The sequence below is a fragment of the Macaca fascicularis genome, chromosome 1, assembly GCF_037993035.2.
Source record: "Macaca fascicularis isolate 582-1 chromosome 1, T2T-MFA8v1.1".
Lineage (NCBI taxonomy): Eukaryota > Metazoa > Chordata > Mammalia > Primates > Cercopithecidae > Macaca > Macaca fascicularis.
Window position 1 is genome coordinate 228,863,167 of NC_088375.1, and position 23,056 is coordinate 228,886,222.

The 23,056-nt window shown below is 54.0% G+C and overlaps 1 protein-coding gene across 7 annotated transcripts in view; it reads right to left on the minus strand.

Annotated features, from left to right (window-relative positions):
* Positions 1-23,056, minus strand: part of KCNAB2 (potassium voltage-gated channel subfamily A regulatory beta subunit 2) — a 108,353-nt gene that overhangs the window by 76,989 nt on the left and 8,308 nt on the right. For 2 of the 7 annotated variants that reach the window (XM_074022205.1, XM_065530682.2), the window contains exon 1: positions 21,009-21,127. The exons of the other annotated variants lie outside the window; for them this stretch is intronic. The gene's annotated coding sequence lies outside the window, so the exon portion shown is untranslated. Of the gene's footprint in view, positions 1-21,008; positions 21,128-23,056 lie in introns of those variants that run through there. 7 annotated transcript variants of the gene reach the window in all.

Genomic DNA, 23,056 nt, shown 5'->3' on the forward strand with positions numbered 1-23,056 from the left:
TATCACAGACCACAGATTCAGCTGATGCTCAATCTCACAAGCAAAGGTAAAAGTTGGAAGCTGTGAAGGTAACCTCACTGGCTGCTCTGCAGTTTCAGACACAGTGAACCAGCCCTCAAACCTCAGCTTCATTCCTGGCTCTTAAAAACAAATTGTATTTTCAGATACTTGCCAACTCTTTTTTTAAAAAGTTTCTTTGGACCAGGAAGGCAGGTGACTGGTAAATGCTGAGTGGCAGTTAGAGATACCTCATTTAAAAGACACTATTGGCTGGGTGTGGTGGCTCACACCTGGAGCTGGAGGCCAAGGTGGAAGGACTGCTTGAGGTCAGGAGTTTGAGACCAGTCTGGGCAACACAGTGAGACCCAATCTCTAACACAAAATTTAAAAATTCGCCAGGCGGCTGGGCGTGGTGTCTCATGCCTGTAATGCCAGAAAGTCGGGAGGCCGAGGTGGGTGGATCACCTGAGGTCAGGAGTTCGAGACCAGCCTGACCAACATGGTGAAAACCTGCCTCTACTAAAAATACAAAAATTAGCTGGGCGTGGTGGTGGGCACCTGTAATCCCAGCTACTCAAGAGGCTGAGGCATGGGCATGAGAATCACTTGAACCCAGGAGGCAGAGGTTGCAGTGAGCCTAGATTGTGCCATTGCACTCCAGCCTGGGCAACAAGAGTGACACTTTCCATCTCAAAAAAAAAAACATATATATATATATATTAGGCATGGTGGTGCATGCCAGTGGTCGCATCAATTTAGGAGGCTGAGGTGGGAGGATCCCTTCAGCCCAGGACTTTGAGGTTACAGTGAGCTATGATCATGCCACTGGACTCCAGCCTGGGCAACATAACAAGATCCAGCTCTATAAATAAATAGATAGATAAATAAAAATACAAGGTACTATCAACAGTAATAAGGCAACCCAGAGTGAGTGAAAATACTTGCAAATCACGTATCTGATAAGGAATTAATATCCAGAATACATAGAGAACAAAATTCAACAAAAAACCAAACAGCCCAATTACAAAAATGGCAAAGGACTTGAATAGATACTTCTCCAAAGACAAGACACAAATGGCTAATAAACATATTAAAAGATGCTCAACATCAGTAACCATTAGGGAAATGCAAATCAAAACCACAATGAGATACTACCTCCCAGCCATTAGGATGGCTGCTATAAAAAAGCCCAGAATAATAAGGGTTGGCAAGATGTGGAGAAATGGGGACCCTGTGCACTGTTGGTGGGAATGTAAAATGGTACAGCCACTATGGAAAACAGTATGGTTGTTCTTTTAAAACTAAAAATCAAATCACTATATGATCTAGCAGTCCCACTTCTGGGGATATATCCTAAATAATTGCAAACAGGGTCTCAAAGGGATATTTGTACCCATGTGTTCATAGCAGCATGATTTGCAATAGCTAAAACATGGAAACAACCCATGTCCACCAACGGATAAAAAGATATGCAAAGGCTGAACATGGTGGCTCACGCCTGTAATCCTAGCACTTTGGGAGGCTGACGCGGGCAGATCACCTGAGGTCAGGAGTTCGAGACCAGCCTGGCCAACATGGCGAAACCCCGTCTCTACTAAAAATACAAAATTAGCTGGGTGTCATGGCAGGCACCTGTAATCCCAGCTGCTCAGGAGGCTGAGGCATGACAATCACTTGAACCCAGGAGGCAGGGGTTGCAGTGAGCCAAGATTGTGCCACTGCACTCCAGCCTGGGTGACAGAGCGAGACCCTGTCTAAAAAAAAAGAGAGAGAGATAAGCAAAATGTGGCACACACATGCAATGCAATGGAACATCCCTCAGTCATACAAAGGAAGGAAATGCTGACATACGGTACAACATGGATGAGTCTCGAGACCATTCTGCTAGGTAAAATAAGCCAGTCACAAAATGACAAATACTGTACAATTCCAATTATCTGAGGTCCCTAGAGTAGTCATGCACATAGAGACAGAAAGTAGAATGGTGGTCCGCAGACACAGGGGAGGGGAAATGGGGAGTTCCAGTTTAATGGGATAGAATTTCCATTTGGGAGAATTAAAAGGCTCTGGAGATGGATGGTGGTAATGGTAGTGCATATATTATGAATGTACTTAATACCACTGAACTCTACACTCAATACCAATGAACTGTACACTCAATACCACTGAGCCATACACTCAATACCACTGAGCCGTACACTCAATACCACTGAACTACACACTCAATACCACTGAACTGTACCCTCAATACCACTGAACTATACCCTCAATACCACTGAACCATACCCTCAATACCACTGAACTATACCCTCAACACCACTGAACTACACACTCAATACCACTGAGCTGTACCCTCAATGCCACTGAACTGTACACTCAATACCACTGAACTGTACACTCAGTATCATCAAACTATACACTCAATACCACTGAACCATACCCTCAATACCATTGTATACTTAATACCACTAAACTGTACACTTAAAAGTGGTTAAGATGGCACATTTTACATGTACTTTTACCACAATAGAAAAAACTGGGAAAAAAGAAAAATAAACTTCTGCATCATGGAGTCAACAGCGGCCCCACATTTGGGTGTATGCGTTTAAGTCAAATACTTAAGATGGATCAATAAACATGGCACATGGTGGCTCACACCTGTACTCTCAGCAATTTGGCCTGTGGTGGGTGGATCGCTCGAGCCCAGGAATTTAAGACCAGCCTGGGAACATGGAGAAACCCTGTCTCTACAAAAAATAAAACAAAAAAATTAGCTGGGCATTGTGGTGTGCACCTGTAGTCCAGGCTACTTGAGAGGCTGAGGCAGGAGGATGGCTTGAGCCTGGAAGGTCGAGGCTGCAGTGAGCTGTGATTGTGCCACTGTACTTCAGCTGGGTGACAGAGTGAGACCCTATCTCAAAAAATATATATGAAAATAAAAATTTTAGGCTGGGCGTGGTGGCTCACACCTGTAATCCCAGCACTTTGGGAGGCTGAGGCGGGCGGATCACGAGGTCAGGAGATCGAGACCATCCTGGCTAACATGGTGAAACCCCGGCTCTACTAAAAATACAAAAACTTAGCCGGGCGTGGTGGCAGGCGCCTGTAGTCCCAGCTACTCAGGAGGCTGAGGCAGGAGAATGGCGTGAACCCGGGAGGCGGAGCTTGCAGTCAGCTGAGATGTGCCACTGCACTCCAGCCTGGGCAACAGAGCGAGACTCCTTCTCAAAAAAAGAAAAGAAAAGAAAAGAAAAATTTTAGACTGGGCATGGCGGCCTTACAGGCCGAGGCGGGCGGATCACCTAAGGTCAGGAGTTCGAGACCAACCTGGTCAACATGGTGAAACCCCATCTCTACACAAAAATTACCCAGGCATGGTGGTGGGCCCTTGTAATCCCAGCTACTCATGAGGCTGACCAGGAGAATCACTTGAACCCAGGAGGCAGAGGTTGCAGTGAGCCAAGATTACACCATCGTACTCCAGCCTGGGTGACAGAGCGAGATTCTCAAAAATAAATAAATAATAAAAATAAAAATTTAAAAAATGTCGTAGATACGGTTGCCGGCTGGCCCAGCTGTTACCCATGACCCCTATATTTCCTGAATTTTCTTCCAGTTGGGGTGGCCTGTGGCGGTCTGTAACCCGAGTCCTGGAGGGTGGGGCTTTGGGAAAGTTCTGCTTGGAAAGGGACGCAATCCTGGTGCGTTCTTGTCATGGAAGAGGCAGAGTATCTAGGCCTGCTTCTGTTTTGAGCAGGGGTGGTGCTGGGGGCATCTTAGGCCGGATCGGGGGCAGGAGGTGGCAGTCTGAGAGGCTGAGGTGGGAGACTGTACTGCAGCAGGTGGTCCTGAACACAGAATGAAATCCCGAGCCAGCCCTGTCTGGGGACCACCAAAACTCTCATCCAGCTTAATGGGGACCTCACAGTGGTTCTCCTTCTAGCTTCTAGTTATTTCTACAACATAAGGATCAACTACTGAATCAATCTGCCTTGATGCAACTTCATTCCTCTGGGCCAGGACTGTGGGGAGGGGGCACATCCCCCAAGATAACTAGGGTCACACGTCGTGAAACCTCCAAGCATGTGGAGACGGGACCCCAGGTGCAGGGCTCCGGGTGATGCACGACCCCCTCCGCAAGACCCCCACATTATGGGTCTCCCTGCCTCCACCTGTGGGAAACTCTAGGCAGATCATCCCACTGGGGACAACTGAAATAACAACATGATTCTTTGCATGTTGATTGGAAACCAGCTTCCTCATCACTTTCACCTGTTGGGCTCGCTCTGCCCTCTCAAGATTGACAATGAAGTGAGTCCCTCTGTCTAGAACAATACCTGGAGCATCTGAGGACAGCCGCTGTAGTTCACCCCATCTACAACCGGGCCCTTTGTTCTTGTGAGCAAACCTTGCTTCTTTCCCTCCTTCCACACAAGGTTTCTGACTTAAGCCCATCAATGTAATTTTGGCTGACGCTGTGCAACGCGTGCCATGCACAGGCTGCGACACTGGACCCTCGCCAAACATTATAGGTCGGCCTTGGGGCGGTGCTGTACCATTGAAGATGCTGAGGTCAAGGCCGCCAAGCTGGGCTTTGGAGAGCAGGAAGTCCGGTGCTCCAGTGCCCAACTCGAGAGCCCTAATTAGTCATCATTCAGCAGTTTCCCTCTGGAACATCAGCACCCTGCCACCCTCTTTTAATGGCGTTTCTGTTTGCCACATCCTTCCTAAAATGACGGAGGCACCCAGAACCTGAGCAGCATTGCACGCCGGCTGGCCAGCAGAGGGCGCAGCGTGACGGCTTCCCTCCTTGCTCTAGGACAGGGGTTGGCAAACTGCTGCGTCAGCCTGTCACCTGTGTTTGTGCAGACTTGAGCTAAGAATAGTTTTTTTGTTTTATTTAATTCATTCAATTTTTTTTTTTTGAGAAGGGCACTTGCTCTGTTGCCCAGGCTGGAGTGCAGTGGCACGATCACAGCTCACTGTAGCCTTGAACTCCCGGGCTCAAGTGATCTGTCTGCCTCAGCCTCCCAAGCAGCTGGAACTATATGTGTGTGCCACCACCCCCGGCTAATTTTAAAATTTTTCTGTAGAGACAGAGTCTTGCTATGTTGTCCAGGCTGGTCTCAGATTCCTGGCCTTACACTGTCCTCTTGCCTCAGCCTCCCAAAGTGCTGGGATTACAGGTGTGAACCACTGTGCCAAGTCAAATTTTTACAGTTTTAAATGAAAGAAAACCAAAAGAAGAATAACATTTCGTAACACACAAAATTTATATAAAGTTCCAATCTCAGCATCCATAAATAAAGTTTTATTGGCATGCAGCCAAGCTATCTTGTTATCTTAGTGAGCTTGGGGCTGCCATAACGAAATATCACAACCTGGGGGGCTTAAACAACAGACATTTCTGTCTCACAGTGCTGGAGGCTGGTAAATCCAACATCAGGGTCCTGGCTGATAGGGTTCCGGGTGAGGGCTCTCTCTTGCCTTGTAGACAGAATTCCTTCCTGCTGTTCCACACAGAGTAGGGAGGGAGCTCTGGCCTTTTCCTCTTCTTACCAAGGCACTAGTGCTGTCATGAGCCCTCTACCCCAAAATGACAAAAAAATTAGCTGGGTGTCGTGGTGCATACCTGTGGTCCCAGCTACTTCGGATGCTGAGGTTGGAGGATTGCTTGAGCCCAGGAGGTCCAGGCTGCAGTGAGCCATGATCATGCCACTGTACTCCAGCCTGGGCAACAGAGCAAGACCCAAGCTTATCTAAACCTTATCACCTCCCAGGCCCCACCTTTTAATGCCATCACATTGAGGATTAGGGCTGCAGCTATCAATCTTGGGGGACAGAAACATTCAGTACACAGCACCTATTTACATATTGCCCATGGCTGCTTTCACGCTACTACGGCAGACCTGAGTAGTTGCAATAGAGACTGAATTTCCTGCAAGCTGAAAACATCGACTATCTGGTCCTCTATGAAAACATTTGCCTGGCTGGGTGCAGTGGCTCGTGCTTGTAATCCCAGCACTTTGAGATTGGGAGGCTGTGGTGGGAGGATTGCTTGAGCTCAGGAGTTCAAAACCAGCCTGGGCAACACAGTGAGACATCTTCTCTACAAAATTACAAAAAAATTAGCTGGGTGTGGTTTACCGCTATGGGATCACAGGTGTGCGCCTGTAGTACCAACTACCTGGGAGGTTCACGTGGGAAGACTGCTTGAGCCTGGCAGGTCAAGTCTTCAGTCACCTATGATCACACTATTGCACTCCCACCTAGGCAACTGAGAGAGATCTTGTCTCAAAATAAAATAAAATAAAAATTTTGCTGAACCCTGCTCCAGGACAACATCTCCTCCAGGGATACAGCTTTTCAAGCCACGCCTGGCTGGGCATAGTGGCTCATGTCTGTAATCCCAGCACTTTGGGAGGCCAAGTTTTTTTTTTTTTTTGAGACAGAGTCTTGCTCTGACATCCAGCCTGCAGTGCAGTGGCACGATCTTGGCTCACTGCAACCTCCACCTCCCAGGTTCAAGCAATTCTCCAGCCTCAGTCTCTCGAGTAGCTGGGATTACAGGCACCTGCCACCATGCCCAGCTAATTTTTGTATTTTTACAACAGGGTTTCACTATGTTGGCCAAGATGGTCTTGAACTCCTGACCTCAAGTGATCTGTTGGCCTCCCAAAGTGCTGGAATTACAGGTGTGAGCCACCCATGGCTGGTGGGCGAATCTCTTGAGCCCTGGAATTCTAGACTAGCCCAGCAACATACTGAAACCCCATCTCTACTAAAAATAAGAGGAAAAAAAAAAAAGCTAGGTATAGTGATGTGCACCTGTTGTCCCAGCAACTTGGGAGGCTGAGATGGGAGGATGGCCTGAGCCTGAGGTTGCAGTGAGCCAACATCATGCCACTGCACTCCAGCCTGGGAGACAGAGTGAGACCTCATCTCAAAAAAAGCTAAATAAGAAAGCCATGCTTCCCCTCCAGACACCTGTGCTCCTCCATTCTGCTTTGCACACAACCTTGCAGGATCCATGCCTCTGCCCTACGCACCCCGCGTCCCCGGCCCCATACGCCCGTCCTTGTGGGCCTGAGTCTAGGATTTTTCCTCTCTCTTGGTTGGCGGTGGGAGGGGTCTCACTGAAGTGAGACGGCCTGTACGGAGCTCGGCACTGTCTCCATGCATACTCCTGGTCACAGTATTTTGTGGGTGAGTTTTAGGCGGTTTGTTGACTTTCCAGCGCACCCTGGGATTCTGCTGGGTTTTCCTGTTGTGAGACCATAACCTCCTGTCCTGGGGATGTGACACACAAACCAGCTTTCATAACCGGTACCCAGAAGGCAGACCTATTTCAGCAGCGGTGTGATTTGTGGCATTCTGCCCATCCCTGTTCAAAACCTCACTCTGGGAGAGGATCAGATGCAGGAAGTCCAGTTGACGCTGGTCAAGCTCCTGTCTGGGGGCTCACGCAGAAGTCCAGTGGGATGTGTTAGTGTCCACACTCTGCAGCGTCACTGCAGTGTCACCGCCACTGTCTACTGTCTGCCCCACCTGAGTCACGCCGCGTGTGAGCAGCACCCCAAAGCCTTCCCACAGAAGCAAACCTCATGGCTTAAAAGCTCCTTGCACTGTTTTCTGGTAGATACCTGTCCAGTTACATGTTATGCACAATTTTTAAGTGTTTCACACAGGCCTGGTGAAAATGCCTCATCAGATTCAGTACTTGGCTCCACAGTCTATTGAAAGGATGCTCTGTCTTGAAAGCCCTGTGGTCTCAAGGGGGTGGACACATTGACACATTCTCACAGCCCCAGGTTTAAATAGCTTCACTGTGATTCATGGAAGCTGGAGGAGAGCCAAGGGACGTTAGCGCATCCCAGGAAAGGACCCGCCAGGAGCGAGGTCCTCCCCGAGCCCTGGCCTGTGGAGTCCCACACACCCCTCACTCGGAGATGTTGGAGGGTGGCCCAGCAGGGTGGTCAGGGGGACCTGGCCTTCTGTGGGAAGCCTCCTTCGCTCTGAAAGCTGAAGCTGTCAGGGGGCGGCAGGTGGGTGCTGGTGGCTGGAATGTAGTGCTTTCCTTCACGGTGGGGTTTGAGGCTCATTGAGTGACTAAATGTCTCTGGACAAAAGATGTTCCTTGCATCAGAGAAACCTCATTATTGCAGAATTGCCTTTCTTTTTTAAATAAAAACATCTCTAGGGGCTGGATGTGATGGCTCACACCTGCAATCCTAACACTTTGGGAGGCCGAGGTGGGCAGACTGAGCCCAGGAGTTCCAGACCAGTCTGGGCAACATGGTAAAACCCCGTCTCTACAAAAAAAAATACAAAAATTAGCTGTGCATGGTGGCGCATGCCTATGGTCTCAGCTACTTGGGAGGCTGAGGTGGGAGGATCACTTGAGTCTGGGGAGGTGGAGGCTGCACTGGGCCATGATTGCACCACTGCATTCCAGCCTGGGTGATGGATCGAGATCCTGTCTCAAAAAAAACCCCCAAAAAACCAACCAACCAATCAATCAACCAAAAATCTCTAAAGCTCCAAATCAACATTAGCATAGCAAAACCAACACTGACCAAAGCCCCATGGACACTGGAGCTTTCTTCAGTGGACAGGACGCCTCCCCAGGGTGCTTAAGCAGCTATGGCAGGGAAGGGCAAACTTTTGCAGTAATGGGACAGACAATAAATATTTTAGGCATTTCGGGCCAGTCCATCTCGGTTACAATTACTCAACTCTGGGGGCAAATGCAGCAAATACGTAAATGAAAGGGCGTAGCTGTGTTCCAATAAAACCTTATTCACAAAAACAAAAGGTGGGCCTGATCTGGCCCCTGGGCCATAATTTGCAGACCTCTGACACATTAAAAAAGGAAGGTGAAGCCAGGCACGGGGGTTCGTGCCTGTAATCTCAGCACTTTGGGAGGCCGAGGTGGGCAGACCACCAGAGGTCAGGAGTTTGAGACCAGCCTGGCCAACATGGTGAAACGCTGTCTCTACTAAAAATACAAAAATTAGCTGGGCGTGGTGGCAGGCGCCGGTAGTCCTGGCTACTTGGAAGGCTGAGGCAGGAGAATCACTTGAACCTGGGAGGTGGAAGTTGTGGTGTGCTGAGATCACGCCATTGCACTCCAGCCTGGGTGACAGAGTGAGACTGCATCCAAAAAAAAAAAAGGAAGGCGACCCCGTCTGTAATAAAATTAAGGCAAAAGTGCAACTCCTCATGCTGTGCACAGCACATGCTGTTCTGTTCCTCAGTGGGCTGGAGCCCCACATGGGCCCAAGCCACAACCCTGCCCTTCTGTGGGGACACTCTTGAGTCTGGAAAGGGGAACTCCTTCAGGTCAAACAGGAAACTTTCTGGCCAAGTGGTTCCCATGCTGCCTGCTAGCCTAGCCTCTGACCTCACTGCCTGGCGAGGGTGACAGGCGAGGAGGAGAGGATGCCAGGCGCCTTTGGGTGCCCTGTGTGTCCCCTCTGTGCTACCTTCCCTGCTGGTAATTGTGACTTCTCATCAGATCGCAAGCATCAGGTTAATCTTCTCCGGAGTAAACACCATCAAGGCATCCTCGCAGCCCTCTGTGGTGCTGCTTGCCGGCAGAGAGCTGAGGACAGCTGGCCGAGCCACGCAGACTGCTGCCTCTAATGCCACACTATTTTTGGTGACTCTTTTGCCTCATTTATTTTTGATTTGAGTTGCTCATACAGACTGTGTGTTCTTTCTCCCTCCTGCACTGAAATGAAATAAGCGTAGTATTTTTAAACCTCCCTTGTGTTACTTCATGATTAGCACAGATAAGCACTGTCCGACGCGGTGCTGCATGGCCTCTGGCTTCAGCCCTGAGCCTCACGTGAAACTGGCCTACTCCTGGATGTGGGTCTCATTCTTCCGGACACCAAGCCCTACGCTGAAGATGGAATTGGATGGCGGGGGTCCAGGGACATCCGGGAAGTGCCCTCCGAGTACAGTGGGTGCAAGAGAAGGACACCCACCTGAGTAGCAGCCCTCAGCTGTATTAATGTGTGGGCAGTGGTGTCAGAGCTGCTGCCGACCCAGGGCAGTCTGAATGAGGCCTCGGGATAAGGGCTTTCTGATGCATTCATTCTGCGTATTTTTTGCCCCATAATCCTATGAGATTAGTACTATTTTTTAGGCACAAATGACAGCTGAGAAAACTGAGGCTTGGAGAGGTAAAGCTGGCCTGCCTTGGTCACCTGGTGAGTGGCAGTTCTGGGAGTCCACCTTCTAAAGCACAGTCTTGTTCTGCGGCCAGCAGAGAAGTCCAGAGACAAACACTGGAGCGGCCAAAGGCCTCCTCCTAGGGTGAGCTGAGCGGTGCTTCTCAAGATCACTGAGAACCGACTGCACGTGGGGGCCCGGGCAGCAGCAGGCGGTGTCGTCAGAAGTCTCCAGGGCAATGCAGGTGTGAGCTGGGGCCACCTGGGCAAGGCTGGGGAGACGGAGCCGGCTGGCAATCCAAGAGGCTGAGACTGCAGGGTCTGTGGACAGATGCGGGGTGTAGGGGGAAGACAGGGGTGCAGGTGGCTCCTGGGTTTCTGGAGGTGTGTGGTCAGTTTCTGAAATGGAGGAGTTGCGAGTGCCATGGTGTCAGGGAGCCCTGGAGCCAGCCGTGGCTGTATCTGGCCTCAGATGCTGGTCAGGCAACCGAATGGGGAGGCTGGTGCTGTCCTCCGACAGGGCTCCTCCCCAGCCCTGGCTTGAGTGGTTGCTTCTTTCGTGCCCAGGGCCTCTTCCGACTCAGGTCCCTCTACCTGGGATGCTCTTCCTTGGGGTTCCTGCTCAAATGTCACCTCTTCGGAGAGGCTGCCCCAGAGAGCTCTGAGTGTCACAAGCGTGTCCTCTGCCAAGCGTCCACCCCAGCCTGTGCGACTGTTCACCTGACTGGCCTCAGCTGGACACTGAGGGCAGGGGGTGGGTCTGTCTCGTTTCCTGCTGAATCCCTCATGCCTGGAACAGGAACTGACACCTCACCGGTGCCCAGCACGCCTTTGATGAATGCACGAAGCTGTCCCAGCCCGCTCTGAACAAGCAGCTTTCTGCTTATAGATAACACAGACGCCAGCGTGAGGCTGAAGACAAGCAGAGCGCTGAGAAGTGGAGCGACGGGAGGTCATGTTCCGCTGCTCCTCCTAGGGTGACAGAGGGCGTCCTGCAGCCGCAGCAGCCTCCTCCAAGGGGGTCCACAGTGGGAGAGGGCAGTCTGCACAGGCCCAGGCTTGTATCCCCAACCGGGATGATGCCCGGCTCACAGGGTGTGCGTGCAGAGCCAGGCATCTCATGGGCATGTGTGCATAGGTTAGCGCCCACACACGGCTCACTGCCACCACTGCTGTCACCTCCACCTCTACCATGATCTCTGCCCCTCCATCTCGATCATCTCTACCTCTACCACCATCACCTCCTCCTCCCCCACCACCTCCACCATAACCTCTGGTTAATCACCTCCACCACCACCTTCACCCATCACCTCCACCTTAATCACCTCCACCTCCACCACCTCCACCTTCATCACCTCCACCACCACCAACTCCACCTTCATCACCTCCACCACCACCAACTCCACCTTCATCACCTCCACCTCTACCTTCATCACCTGCACCACCTCCACCTCCACCTCCACCTTCATCACCTCCACCACCACCAACTCCACCTTCATCACCTCCACCTCTACCTTCATCGCCTCCACCACCACCTTCACCTCCACCTTCATCACCTCCACCACCACCAACTCCACCTTCATCACCTCCACCTCTACCTTCATCACCTGCACCACCTCCACCTCCACCACCACCTCCACCTTCATCACCTCCACCACCACCAACTCCACCTTCATCACCTCCACCTCTACCTTCATCGCCTCCACCACCACCTTCACCTCCACCTTCATCACCTCCACCATCATCTCTACTTTCAACATCTCCATCCACCACCTCCACCTCCACCACTACTCCTACCTTCACTTCCACCTTCATTACCTCCACCACCACCATGGCTTATGCCCCCTCTGCCTTCATCACCTCCACCTCCACTATCCTAGGCCAGCTCATTTTCCTTTCAGCACTGCTGCTTTCAGCTTCTCTGGGAATCTTCCCCTAGCAACCCTCTGGGGCAATTCTGCTCCTCTCCAAGCTGCAGTTCTCACCTCCACAAGCAAGGGCTCCACAGGTGCCCCTTCAGCCCACCCTCCCTGCCCTGGGCTCCAGGTGTTGGTTCTGTTCACATGGATATCCCTGGAACACTCCCTCTCTCGCCCACTTCCGCCACTTGCCTTGGAAGCTCCTGTGTGGACCATGGTTGTCCACCTGCCACCAGAGCCCCATTTCTATTTTTCAACAGCAGATCTTTTCATGCCATGCTCTTCTCAAAAGCCCTTCGTGGAGGCCCAGGGCTGTTAGCACGGCATCCAAGTGCCTCAGCTTGGCATCCAGAGTCATTCACAGCCTCTCCTGTCTACCTTTCCATCCCTTGATCCCCTCTCTGCCCCTGCACATCTGCCTGCCTCTCATCCTGCACACCTGGCCCTGGGTAAACCTGCTTGCCTCTCTCCCGCACACCTGGCCCTGGGCACACCTGCCTGCCTCTCCTCTCGAACACGTGGCCTTGGGCACAGTTGCCTGCCTCTCTCCCGCACACCTGGCTTTGGGCACACCTGCCTGCCTGTTTCCCTCCTGTTCCTCTGCATGTGGAAGCTCCTGTCCTCACTGCTGCTGCTCCCTCAGAGCAATGCTGCATCTCCCCATCTGCTGGGGACTTCACCTGCCTCAGGCGCCAACGTGTGGTTGAGTCCCAGGTCTGAGCGGGTCACCCACACTGTTTGCAGCGGTCGTCCTGGTGGTGGGCAACAGCAGGGAGAGAGCTGCACTTTCCATTTCTACCACCTCTATCATCCGCGTCTTCTAAATGATGTGGCTAAAGTCACACAATTCTAAGGAGCAAAGAGCTGGGGCAGGTCGCTCGCCTGCAGAGCCAGGACTCTCCATGCACCTCCTGCCACTAGGTCGCCACTTCCACGACAATTTCTGGGGAAGAGTGTCCTCATAGCTTTCTAGTTTAAACCCACAACACTCGAGGGTCAGCCCAGCTCCCGGGCACCTGTCTTCCCAGGAAAGACCCCCCGCCCATCCAGCCGACGGGAAGGTGGGGCGGCACGCCCCACCCTGGGCTTCCCCATCTCCTGTGTTCACCTGAGCAGTGACTCCTCAGCCCTTGACAACATGGAGGGTTGTGAACTAAAGGAACTGGGGGTGACCGGAGCAGGGAGGGGCTGGGGGCACTCCCTTCAGTCCCCAGACACAGCTGCGGCTCATCCAGGGATGTTCAGAGCATGGCCTGTGCTGTGCATCCCTGACCACACTTGAGACATGCCTTGAAGTTAATATCGATCCACTTATTTCTCCAGTTACTTTTTATTTTTTTAAGGGATGGAGGTCTTGCTATGTTGCCCAGGTTGAACTTGAACTCTCGGGTTCAAGTGATCCTCCTGCCTTGACCTTGCAAGCAGCTGGGACTATAGGTATGAGCCACCATGCCTGCCTCCGGTTACCTTTTATTGATGACAAGTAATGCTGGTTCTTTATTGCAGGGACATCAAGTTTCAGTTTAAAATAAGCTTATTTGAGAAATAAGTTTAACTAAAAAGAAAATGCAAACTAAGAAATGGCACATATGACTGGGCGCAGTGGCGCATGCCTGTAATCCTAGCACTTTGGTAGGCTGAGGCGGGTGGATCACGTGAGGCCAGGAGTTTGAGACCAAACCCCTTCTCTACTAAAAATACAAAAATTAGCTGGGTGTGGTGACGCATGCCTGTAATCCCAGCTACTCCAGAGGCTGAGGCAGGAGAACTGCCTGAGCCTGGGAGTTGGAGGTTGCAGTGAGACGAGACTGCGCCACTGCACTCCAGAGTGTAGAGTGAGCGGCAGAGTGAGACCCTGTCTCAAAAACAACAACAACAACAACAACCAAAAAAACAAAAACAAAAACAAAAAAAGAAATAGCACACATGACCCAAATCATGAGATGAAGGGCCAATGACTAAAGTGTCGGAAATACCTGCCAAAGACATAGAGAGACAGACAGAGAGGGAACACCAGCGGCCAGAGAGCACTCCGATAGAAATCACAGGGCCCCAAAGGGCCTCACTGCCTCATCCCACAACTCCTCGAAGGTGTGTTGGCTTCACAGTGGAACCGCAGGGCGGAAAGTGAATTCCAGGTCATGCTGCAGTTCTTTTTCCCTTTAAAACTAATTTTACACCCTTTTGTGAAGTGTGTCAGAGTTCCTCCCATGACAGGAAGTTGATCAAGAGAAGCCAGGGAGAGAACAGAACCAGGCTGGACAGTGTGTTCCAGGCCAGTCCTGGCAGGAGGCTTTGATGGGGTCTAGACAGGGGATGTGCATCTGAAGGTGTGTGTGCCGGTGCGTGCACACACATATGCACACACATATGCACACACATATGCACACACATATGCACACATGCACACACATACACGCACACGGACACTGCTGGGCCCACTCCACCTGTTAGCCAGGCTGCTTATGGTCTGCTGCCCGCTCATGTACCCAGAGAGCTGCTGGGGAAAGGCCGCACTCTGCAAAGGTGGATGCCCCACCCCATGCCAGGCGGGCTTCCTGCCACTCTAGAAAGCAGATACTCCAAGGGATAGGTACAGAGTAAGGCCCAGCACTGCTACAGAGGGTGGGGTGGCCAGGGGGACTTGGAGAGCTGCATAGCGGTGTCGGGTGACGCTGGCTCATGTGCCGAGATGAGAATGTCCAGTCAGGGCCCACTTCAAACAGAGGCTCAGAGTGTGGCCCGCAGCTCCTGGGGAAGAGGGGTTGGACTGTGGGGTGCAGTGCACCCAGGGATACTTTTGCTTTGCTCTTTCCAGCCTGGATGTGCCCAATTTCCCCGCTTTACAGCTTTCACTGAAGCTGCTCCCAGAGGAACGGGCAGGGCTGCTCTGGGGCCTCATCCCGGGCCCAGGCCAGAGGCTTCGGACATCTCCCCACTCAGGCCCAAGGCCTGAGGTTCCCACGGAAACAAGTCCCCCAGGTGACCCCTCCACATGTGGCACAGGGAGTCACAGTATGAGACCCCACGGGCCTGGGACAGAGCTCTGGGGTGGCGGTTTGGGAGCTTCACTCCCTTGGCCACTTCCCTGATTGCAGCTTTGTTTTCATCATCTGCTGCAGGTTGGATGATACCAGGAGCATTTCTCAGCCCATGTTGGTGTCCTGAGTGATCCTTTTTTTTTTGAGACAGAGTCTTGCTCCGTCTCCAGACTAGAGTGCAGTGGTGCGATCTCCGCTCATTGCAACTTCCACCACGCCACCTGGGTTCAAGCGATTCTCCTGCCTCAGCCTCCTGAGTAGCTGGGATTACAGGCACACACCATCGTGCCTGGGTAATTTTTATATTTTTAGTAGAGATGGGGTTTCACCATGTTGGCCAGGCTGGTCTCGAACTCCTGACCTTAGGTGATCTGCCCGCCTTGGCCTCCCAAAGTGCTGGGATTACAGGCGTGAGCCACTGTGCCTGGCTCTGAGTGATTCTTAAAGAGGATGAAGAGAGGAACAAGGGAAGCCTGTCTTGGGTGCTGGCTGCTCTTGGGGCACGCAAAGCCACTGTCAGGGTGATGGGGGGCGGGGCAGGTCCTTTCTGCCATGGGGGACCCGGTGCAGTGGAACTGGACTTGGCTCACCGTCTGCCTCATGAAATCCAAGCCCTGCCCTTCGCAACACAGAGAAAACAATCTGTGGGTCTTAACCGCCCAGCTCCAGGATCTCCTCCCCATTGGTGCTGGTGAGGGGATGCCTGATGAGGTAGTACTCCTGGCCCCCACACTCATCAGCTCCCTCAGAGGGAGCCATGTCAAACCAGACAGCTCCAGGCAGCACCTGAAGGCCACACTGAGCTGAGGGGAGCCAGACCCCACCACTACCTCTGCCTCAGCGTCTCCAGCCCCTCCCAGGGCAGCGGCTGCAGCTGCCTCTACCTGGCTGCAGTGTCAGGGAGAGAAGGAGCCTCTGCATCTGGTAGGCTCATCAGTGAGGGCTGAAGGGGGGACGGGCACAGGGATGGGAGAGGAGGTCCCAGGTTCTCCCGGCCAGCCCTTCCCTCAGGGGTACGGGCAACAGTGATGCACACACGCTGTGGTGCCCAGCTTCTCCCACTCCTTTCCAAGCATCCACAGTAAAAGGGGATAAAGGAAATGCTGAGTCTCCTCTCAGAGCCAGATTGAAATTTTAAGTGAGCCAAGGTAGGAAAATAACACAGGGGGATGGGGCCACAACAAGAACCACTTCCCGACGATGACTGCAGACTGCGTTTCAAAGCCTGATTCAGCATGGCGGGGGGCGCAGAGGAGGCCCAGCTCCCCATGGATGGAGGGGCTCTGGCTCTGGCTCCAGCTCCAAGCTGCTGCCTTGGCTTCCTGGGCAGAGGGGGTGGGTTTTAACTGCTTAAATCCCAGGATGGGAGAAGGAAGGAGAGGCCAGTGTCCTGGTGTTTCCCAGATGGGCAATTTCAAAGAGATCGTTGCTTTACATGGGGCGGCCACACTGGCAATCAAGTGGTCTCTTGGCCACTTGGCCCTGTCCCCAGGTGTGGTTGGGGTCCCCACCTCTCTGGAGCCTGGCACAAACTCACACCCAGGAGGTGAGTCCCCCATGCTGTGACTGGACAGGGAGGCCTGGGCAGTAACTGTCTGGGGAGTGGTGGCGCTCCCAGCTCACCTGGCTGATGCGAGTCTCTATGGCAGCCTCGGAGAGGCCGGTCCATCTGCCGCAGGGACAGAAAGCGCTGATTCCCGGCCAGCCATGAGCAGGGACACTCTGGACACCGAGTCCAGCCAGGGCCCCTCAGCACAGTGCCCAGCACAGAATAAGGCGAACTGTTTACTGTCCATCCCCAGAACCCAGTGCTCATCTTACACAGGCTGCTGTCTGATCCCTCGACAACAGCTCTTATCATTGTATTTTAGGTGGGTTTCAATCACGGTTCTCGGAAGAAGTTGTGGGAAAAGATTCTGGTTCCATTTGCACAGGGGAACTTGGAGCCCAGAGCAGGGATGTGGCCAGGCAGCACTTCTAACAGAGCGCTGAGGGGTGAGGGTGGAGTGGGGGGATGTAGGAGCTGAGCTGAGGGATTGGGGGTAGAGTGGGGGATGTGGGAGCTGAGCTGAGGGGTGGGGGTGGAGTGGGGGATGTGGGAGCTGAGCTGAGGGGTGAGGGTGGAGTGGGGGGATGTAGAAGCTGAGCTGAGGGGTGGGGGTGGAGTGGGGGGATGTAGGAGCTGAGCTGAGGGATGGGGGGTGGAGTGGGGGATGTGGGAGCTGAGCTGAGGGGTGGGGGTGGAGTGGGGAATGTGGGAGCTGAGCTGAGGGGTGGGGGTGGAGTGGGGGGATGTATGAGCTAAGCTGAGGGGTGAGGGTGGAGTGGGGGATGTGGGAGCTGAGCTGAGGGGTGAGGGTGGAGTGGGGGGATGTAGGAGCTGAGCTGAGGGGTGAGGGTGGAGTGGGGGGATGTGGAGCTGAGCTGAGGGGTGAGGGTGGAGTGGGGGGATGTGGAGCTGAGCTGAGGGGTGAGGGTGGAGTGGGGGGATGTGGAGCTGAGCTGAGGGATGGGGGTGGAGTGGAGGGATGTGGGAGCTGAGCTGAGGGGTGAGGGTGGAGTGGGGGATGTAGGAGCTGAGCTGAGGGATGGGGGGTAGAGTGGGGGATGTAGGAGCTGAACTGAGGGGTGGGGGTGGAGTGGGGGGATGTGGGAGCTGAGCTGAGGGGTGAGGGTGGAGTGGGGGGATGTAGGAGCTGAGCTGAGGGATGGGGGTGGAGTGGGGGGATGTGGAGCTGAGCTGAGGGATGGGGGTGGAGTGGGGGGATGTGGAGCTGAGCTGAGGGATTGGGGGTAGAATGGGGGATGTAGGAGCTGAACTGAGGGATGGGGGTGGAGTTGGGGGATGTGGGAGCTGAGTTGAGGGGTGAGGGTGGAGTGGGGGGATGTAGGAGCTGAGCTGAGGGGTGAGGGTGGAGTGGGGGGATATGGAGCTGAGCTGAGGGATGGGGGGTAGAGTGGGGGGATGTAGGAGCTGAGCTGAGATGTGTGGGTGGAGTGGGGGGATGTAGGAGCTGAGCTGACGGATGGGGGTAGAGTGGGGGATGTAGGAGCTGAGCTGAGGGGTGAGGGTGGAGTGGGGGATGTGGGAGCTGAGCTGAGGGGTAAGGGTGGAGTGGGGGGATATGGAGCTGAGCTGAGGGATGGGGGTAGAGTGGGGGATGTAGGAGCTGAGCTGAGGGGTGAGGGTGGAGTGGGGGGATATGGAGCTGAGCTGACGGATGGGGGTAGAGTGGGGGATGTAGGAGCTGAGCTGAGGGGTAAGGGTGGAGTGGGGGGATATGGAGCTGAGCTGAGGGATGGTGGGTAGAGTGGGGGGATCTAGGAGCTGAGCTGAGATGTGAGGGTGGAGTGGGGGGATATGGAGCTGAGCTGACGGATGGGGGTAGAGTGGGGGATGTAGGAGCTGAGCTGAGGGGTGAGGGTGGAGTGGGGGGATATGGAGCTGAGCTGAGGGATGGGGGTAGAGTGGGGGATGTAGGAGCTGAGCTGAGGGGTGAGGGTGGAGTGGGGGGATATGGAGCTGAGCTGAGGGATGGGGGGTAGAGTGGGGGATGTAGGAGCTGAGCTGAGGGGTGAGGGTGGAGTGGGGGGATGTAGGAGCTGAGCTGAGGGGTGAGGGTGGGGTGGATCAGAACATTAGAACACAGCCCCAGGGTGCCAGCCCTGCGACCTTCCTCCACTCACAGCACCCGTGTTCCCTGACAGGGGAAATTCCGGCCAGCATCCTGGGCAGGGAGACCCCCACCTGCCCCAGTGGGAGGCTGTGCCCCATCTCCCCGTGTGGGGGCCCTGCATCCTCACAGTGATCACTGGGAAAAGACAGACCTGGGCTTCCGTGCCTCCCCGGGCCACTAAGCCCATCTCTCTGAGCCAGGAGGGTGCCCTGCTTTCCAACTATGAATACACCAGCAGGAAGGGAGAGAGGGGACCCAGGCTGGATCCCACTCCTAGTCACAGGGGTTAGGGGGGACGCTCAGCCAGCTCCAGGTCCACAGGCTGGCTTTCTATCATGTGTGCTCCAAGGCCGTCAGCTCAGCTCCCACGTCCCCACCTCCACCCTCACCCTCAGCTCAGCTCCTACATCCCCCACTCCACCCTCACCCCTCAGCCAGCAGCAGTTGGTGTGCAGTCTCTGCAGAGGGAAGCAACTGTCCATCGAGGAGGAAACCGCCAGACTCTGGAGGGAGACGGGGCTGGAGGTGGGACTTGGGGGTAGAAACCTATTGTGTGGGGTGAACTGTGTTCCATGAAAGATCCACCCAAGTCCTAATCCCCGGTACCTATCGATGTGGAATTATTTGGCAAAAGGGTTTTTGCAGGTGTAATTAAGGTGGGAATCCTGTGAAGAGGCCATCCTGGATTAGGATGGGCCCTAAATCCAATGACAAGTGTCCATATAAAAAGAGACAGACACAGAAAAGGCCATGTGGCGATGGGGGCAGAATCTCGGGGGTGTGTTGACAAGCCAAGGAACACTACGGAACCAGGAGCGAGGCCTGGAACACACGCTCCCTCGGTCTCCAGTGGGAACCAAACCTGCCCACACCTTGCCTTCTGGCTTCCTGATCCATGAGAGAATAGAGAATACTGTTTCAAGCCACCCTGCTTGTGGTACCAGGAAACATATACACCCCCTGGGCTTAAAAACCGTCTAACCGAGCTGGGTGCAGCAATGCACATCTTCAGGCACAGCTACTTGGGAGGCCAAGGCGGGAGGATCACTTGAGCCCAGGAGTTTCAGACCAGACTCGGTAACACAGTAAGATCCTGTCTCTTAAAAAGAAAAAAACCCTTTAACCAGAGCAGGTTCTATGAGAAGCAGAAAAACAACCATCTTTTGTGGGAAGCGACCTCTTTGCTGGGGGTCTGGACCCCTGCGGGCCCCAGTCCTGCCTCTGCTCCAACCTTGAAGCTGAAATGTCTGCAGCCCTCTCTGTATTTGACTTTGTGATCCAGGCACTGGGGGCTCCTCCCTGTTCTCCGGGGGACTGTAAGAATAAATAACAAATGGCTTCAAAGAGGATTACCATCCCATGACCACGTGATGGGGCATGAAAGATTAATATCTCGCCAGGCAGTGCTGCAGCAGCAATTTGAAAGGCAGCTTTACTCCACCACATCCATTAAAGGCCCCACTGAATAAAAAGAGATGCAGAAGCAACCACTACAAGCTGGGGCCAGCCGTGCCTCTGCAATCACATAACCAGCAGACAAAAACATTTTTAAACGAAAATACTCATTGCTGGTGAGGTTGAGGTGAAACTACTATGAGGAGACGTGGCTGGTTCTGGGGCATGAACTATTCTACAAGTTTTTTTGGAAAGAAATTGGGTGGTAGAGGTTCAAAGCTTGGGGTCCAGGAATCCTATGTCTGCGACTTTATCCTAATAGTTCAAGAGAGGAAATAAAGTGAGATGCACACAAATGTTTCCCATAGCCTGATTCGGAAGAGTGAAGAGCTGCCAGATCTCCAAAGAAATAATGTTTAAGTGAATTATAGACAAATGGGAGGGTATAATGTGGCCACTCAGTGAACGTTCCCGGCTGGGGAACGGCTCGGGCTAAGAGTGGAGAAGGTGGAGGGCGCCCGTGTGTCTGCAGGGGCTGAAGGCAGCCGATGGAGCAACTGGGGAGGAACCCCTGCTCTACACCACAGGGACCCTGCCTCTGACCCCATGACCCTGCTCTGGTGGGGAGGGTCTGTGTGTGGGAAGCAGGAAAAGCCAGTTCCAGGGGTGGGATGGGGAATCCTACAGGAGGCTCCGGCCACCTGGGCTTGTAGCACAGGCTCTGGAGTATATGCAGCCAGCAGGGGCCAGGCTGCTGGGGCAGCGGGCTGGTCTCACCCCCGTGTGGTTTCCCTTTACCTGGCATCCTGGTGACTGTGGCCCAGGAGGGGCGAGCGCCCGCCCAGTGAACGGGTCGCCTGGGGCACAGGATCAGGCGTCTGCTGTGGTCATGTTCTAGCTCTGTCCTCTGGCAGCTGGAGACAAGGTCTAGGATCTGTTCTCACCCGGGACACAGAGACGGGAGGAGCTGAGGACTAAAAGCAAATGTGCGGTGGGGACAAAGCAGGGGACCAGTGCCGGAGCAAATCTACAACACAGGGCAGCTGCCAAGTCAAAGGACGACGGTGACGGTAGAGTCCTTGACACCGCTGTCAGCATAGTCCAGAGTAGGGTGAAGTGCCTGCCTCCTCTTCCTGCAGTGGGGCAGCCACTCTCGGCTGTCCAGCCCCCTCCCGGCACCCCTTAGTCCTGGCAGGGCTGTAGCCCTTCAGCTCCCCTGGAAATCCACTCGAGGGACCTTGGCCTTCTCTGCCTGCCACCTGGGAACACCTGATGGGGATGTGCTGGGATGGTTTCTGCAGTTCAAAGGATTTACCTCAACATAATTAAGTGCCTCGGCTGTAAAAACACAAGCTGTGTCCTCATTGGCAGTGTGGGCACCACGTATGGCTCAGGGGCTGGGACAGAGCCCTCAGTACAGATGACAGGCATCGGGGAGCCTGTGGCCATCAGCCACCAATGCCAGCTCAGGCCACAGCTACCGCGGCAGGCACCTGGTTTGTCTCATCCTCAGCTGCAGGAGGATGACCTGCCAGGTCTGGCTGAGTGCCAGGCCCGAGGCCTCCCCTGGGCACTGCCTGTTGTTCAGGGTGTTCAGAGCAGGATTGTGCCTGGTGGGGAAGACACCTGGGGAAGGACCCCTTGGTGTCACAGCTGGCCTCTGTTGGGCCAGAAGTCCTCTCATCCTCTCTGGTTCTGAAGGCTTCTCCCTGCCTGCCACAGCCAGGGGAGATGAAATCAGGGAGCCGGTGCTGGGGACAATGTTTGCTGGCCTGCAGGAAGCCTAGGCTTGGTTCCAAGGCCTCATGACATGGCCAGTGCGTTACCAGTCAGGCTGAGTTAGGGGACAAAAGTGATGGGGACAGCAGGCATGTTCTGTCCTCACGAGGCCCACAGTCTAGGCAGGGACAGATGTCAGCAGTCATGACCACTGCAGGGCATGCTTGGAGAGACTACAGGACATCGAGGGGCCTCAGTCAGAGAGCTGCACCATGACACCGGCTGTATAGGATGAGTCCTCTATCCTCAGTTTCCCTGTCTATAAAATGAGGAGTCTGGGCTGCACAGTGTCAAAGACTCAGAGAGCCTAGAGGGGCTTTCTGAGGCCACTGGCTCCAGGGGCCCAGGACCCAGCCCCACCACCATGTGAGCAACAGTGCCCCACACTGGCTCATGTCTCTGTGTGTTCCGGGCTGCGTTAGAGACCAGGGATTCCGCCAAGCCTGGGGACAGGTGTTATCCTGTCCCCTCTAGAACCTGGGGCGAGGCGCCACCTCTCCTGCTGCTCACACAGACTGCTCCCAAGAGACCCACCTACATGGGTGTACCACGGGGCCCAGACAGGCCCTCAGCACCCATACAGCCCAGTAGGTGGCTAGGCCGCTCCAACAACTGGTGACCACGATTACTGCGTTGCCGGAGGGTTGGGGAGAGCCTCTCCTAGGCATCCCTCCCAGTGGTGCTCCCAGAGGCTTAGCCAGAACCTTCCAGCCCTAGGTGAGGCAAGGAATGAAGGCGGGTGGCACAGGCTCTGTGTGTCTGTGTGTGTCAGGAGAGAGGAGAGAGGAGAGAGGAGAGAGGAGAGAGAGAGAGAGTCGCAGAGGGACCCTGGTCAGCTTCCCTCCATCCAGGCCAGATGAATGGCCCAGCTCAGCAGCACAGAGGAAGCAGGAGGCCTCTGTGAAAGGTGTTCCGACCTCCGAAGTCCCTCCTTACCTTCCCTTGTCCCTCTCCCCGCAGTGCCCTGACACCCCATGCTGTCTTTGCACCTTCAGACCCCACTCTCCCTGCCTGTGAGGCCACGGCCGTCTAGTGCTTCCCCCTTTCCTGACGATGTTAGATGGACA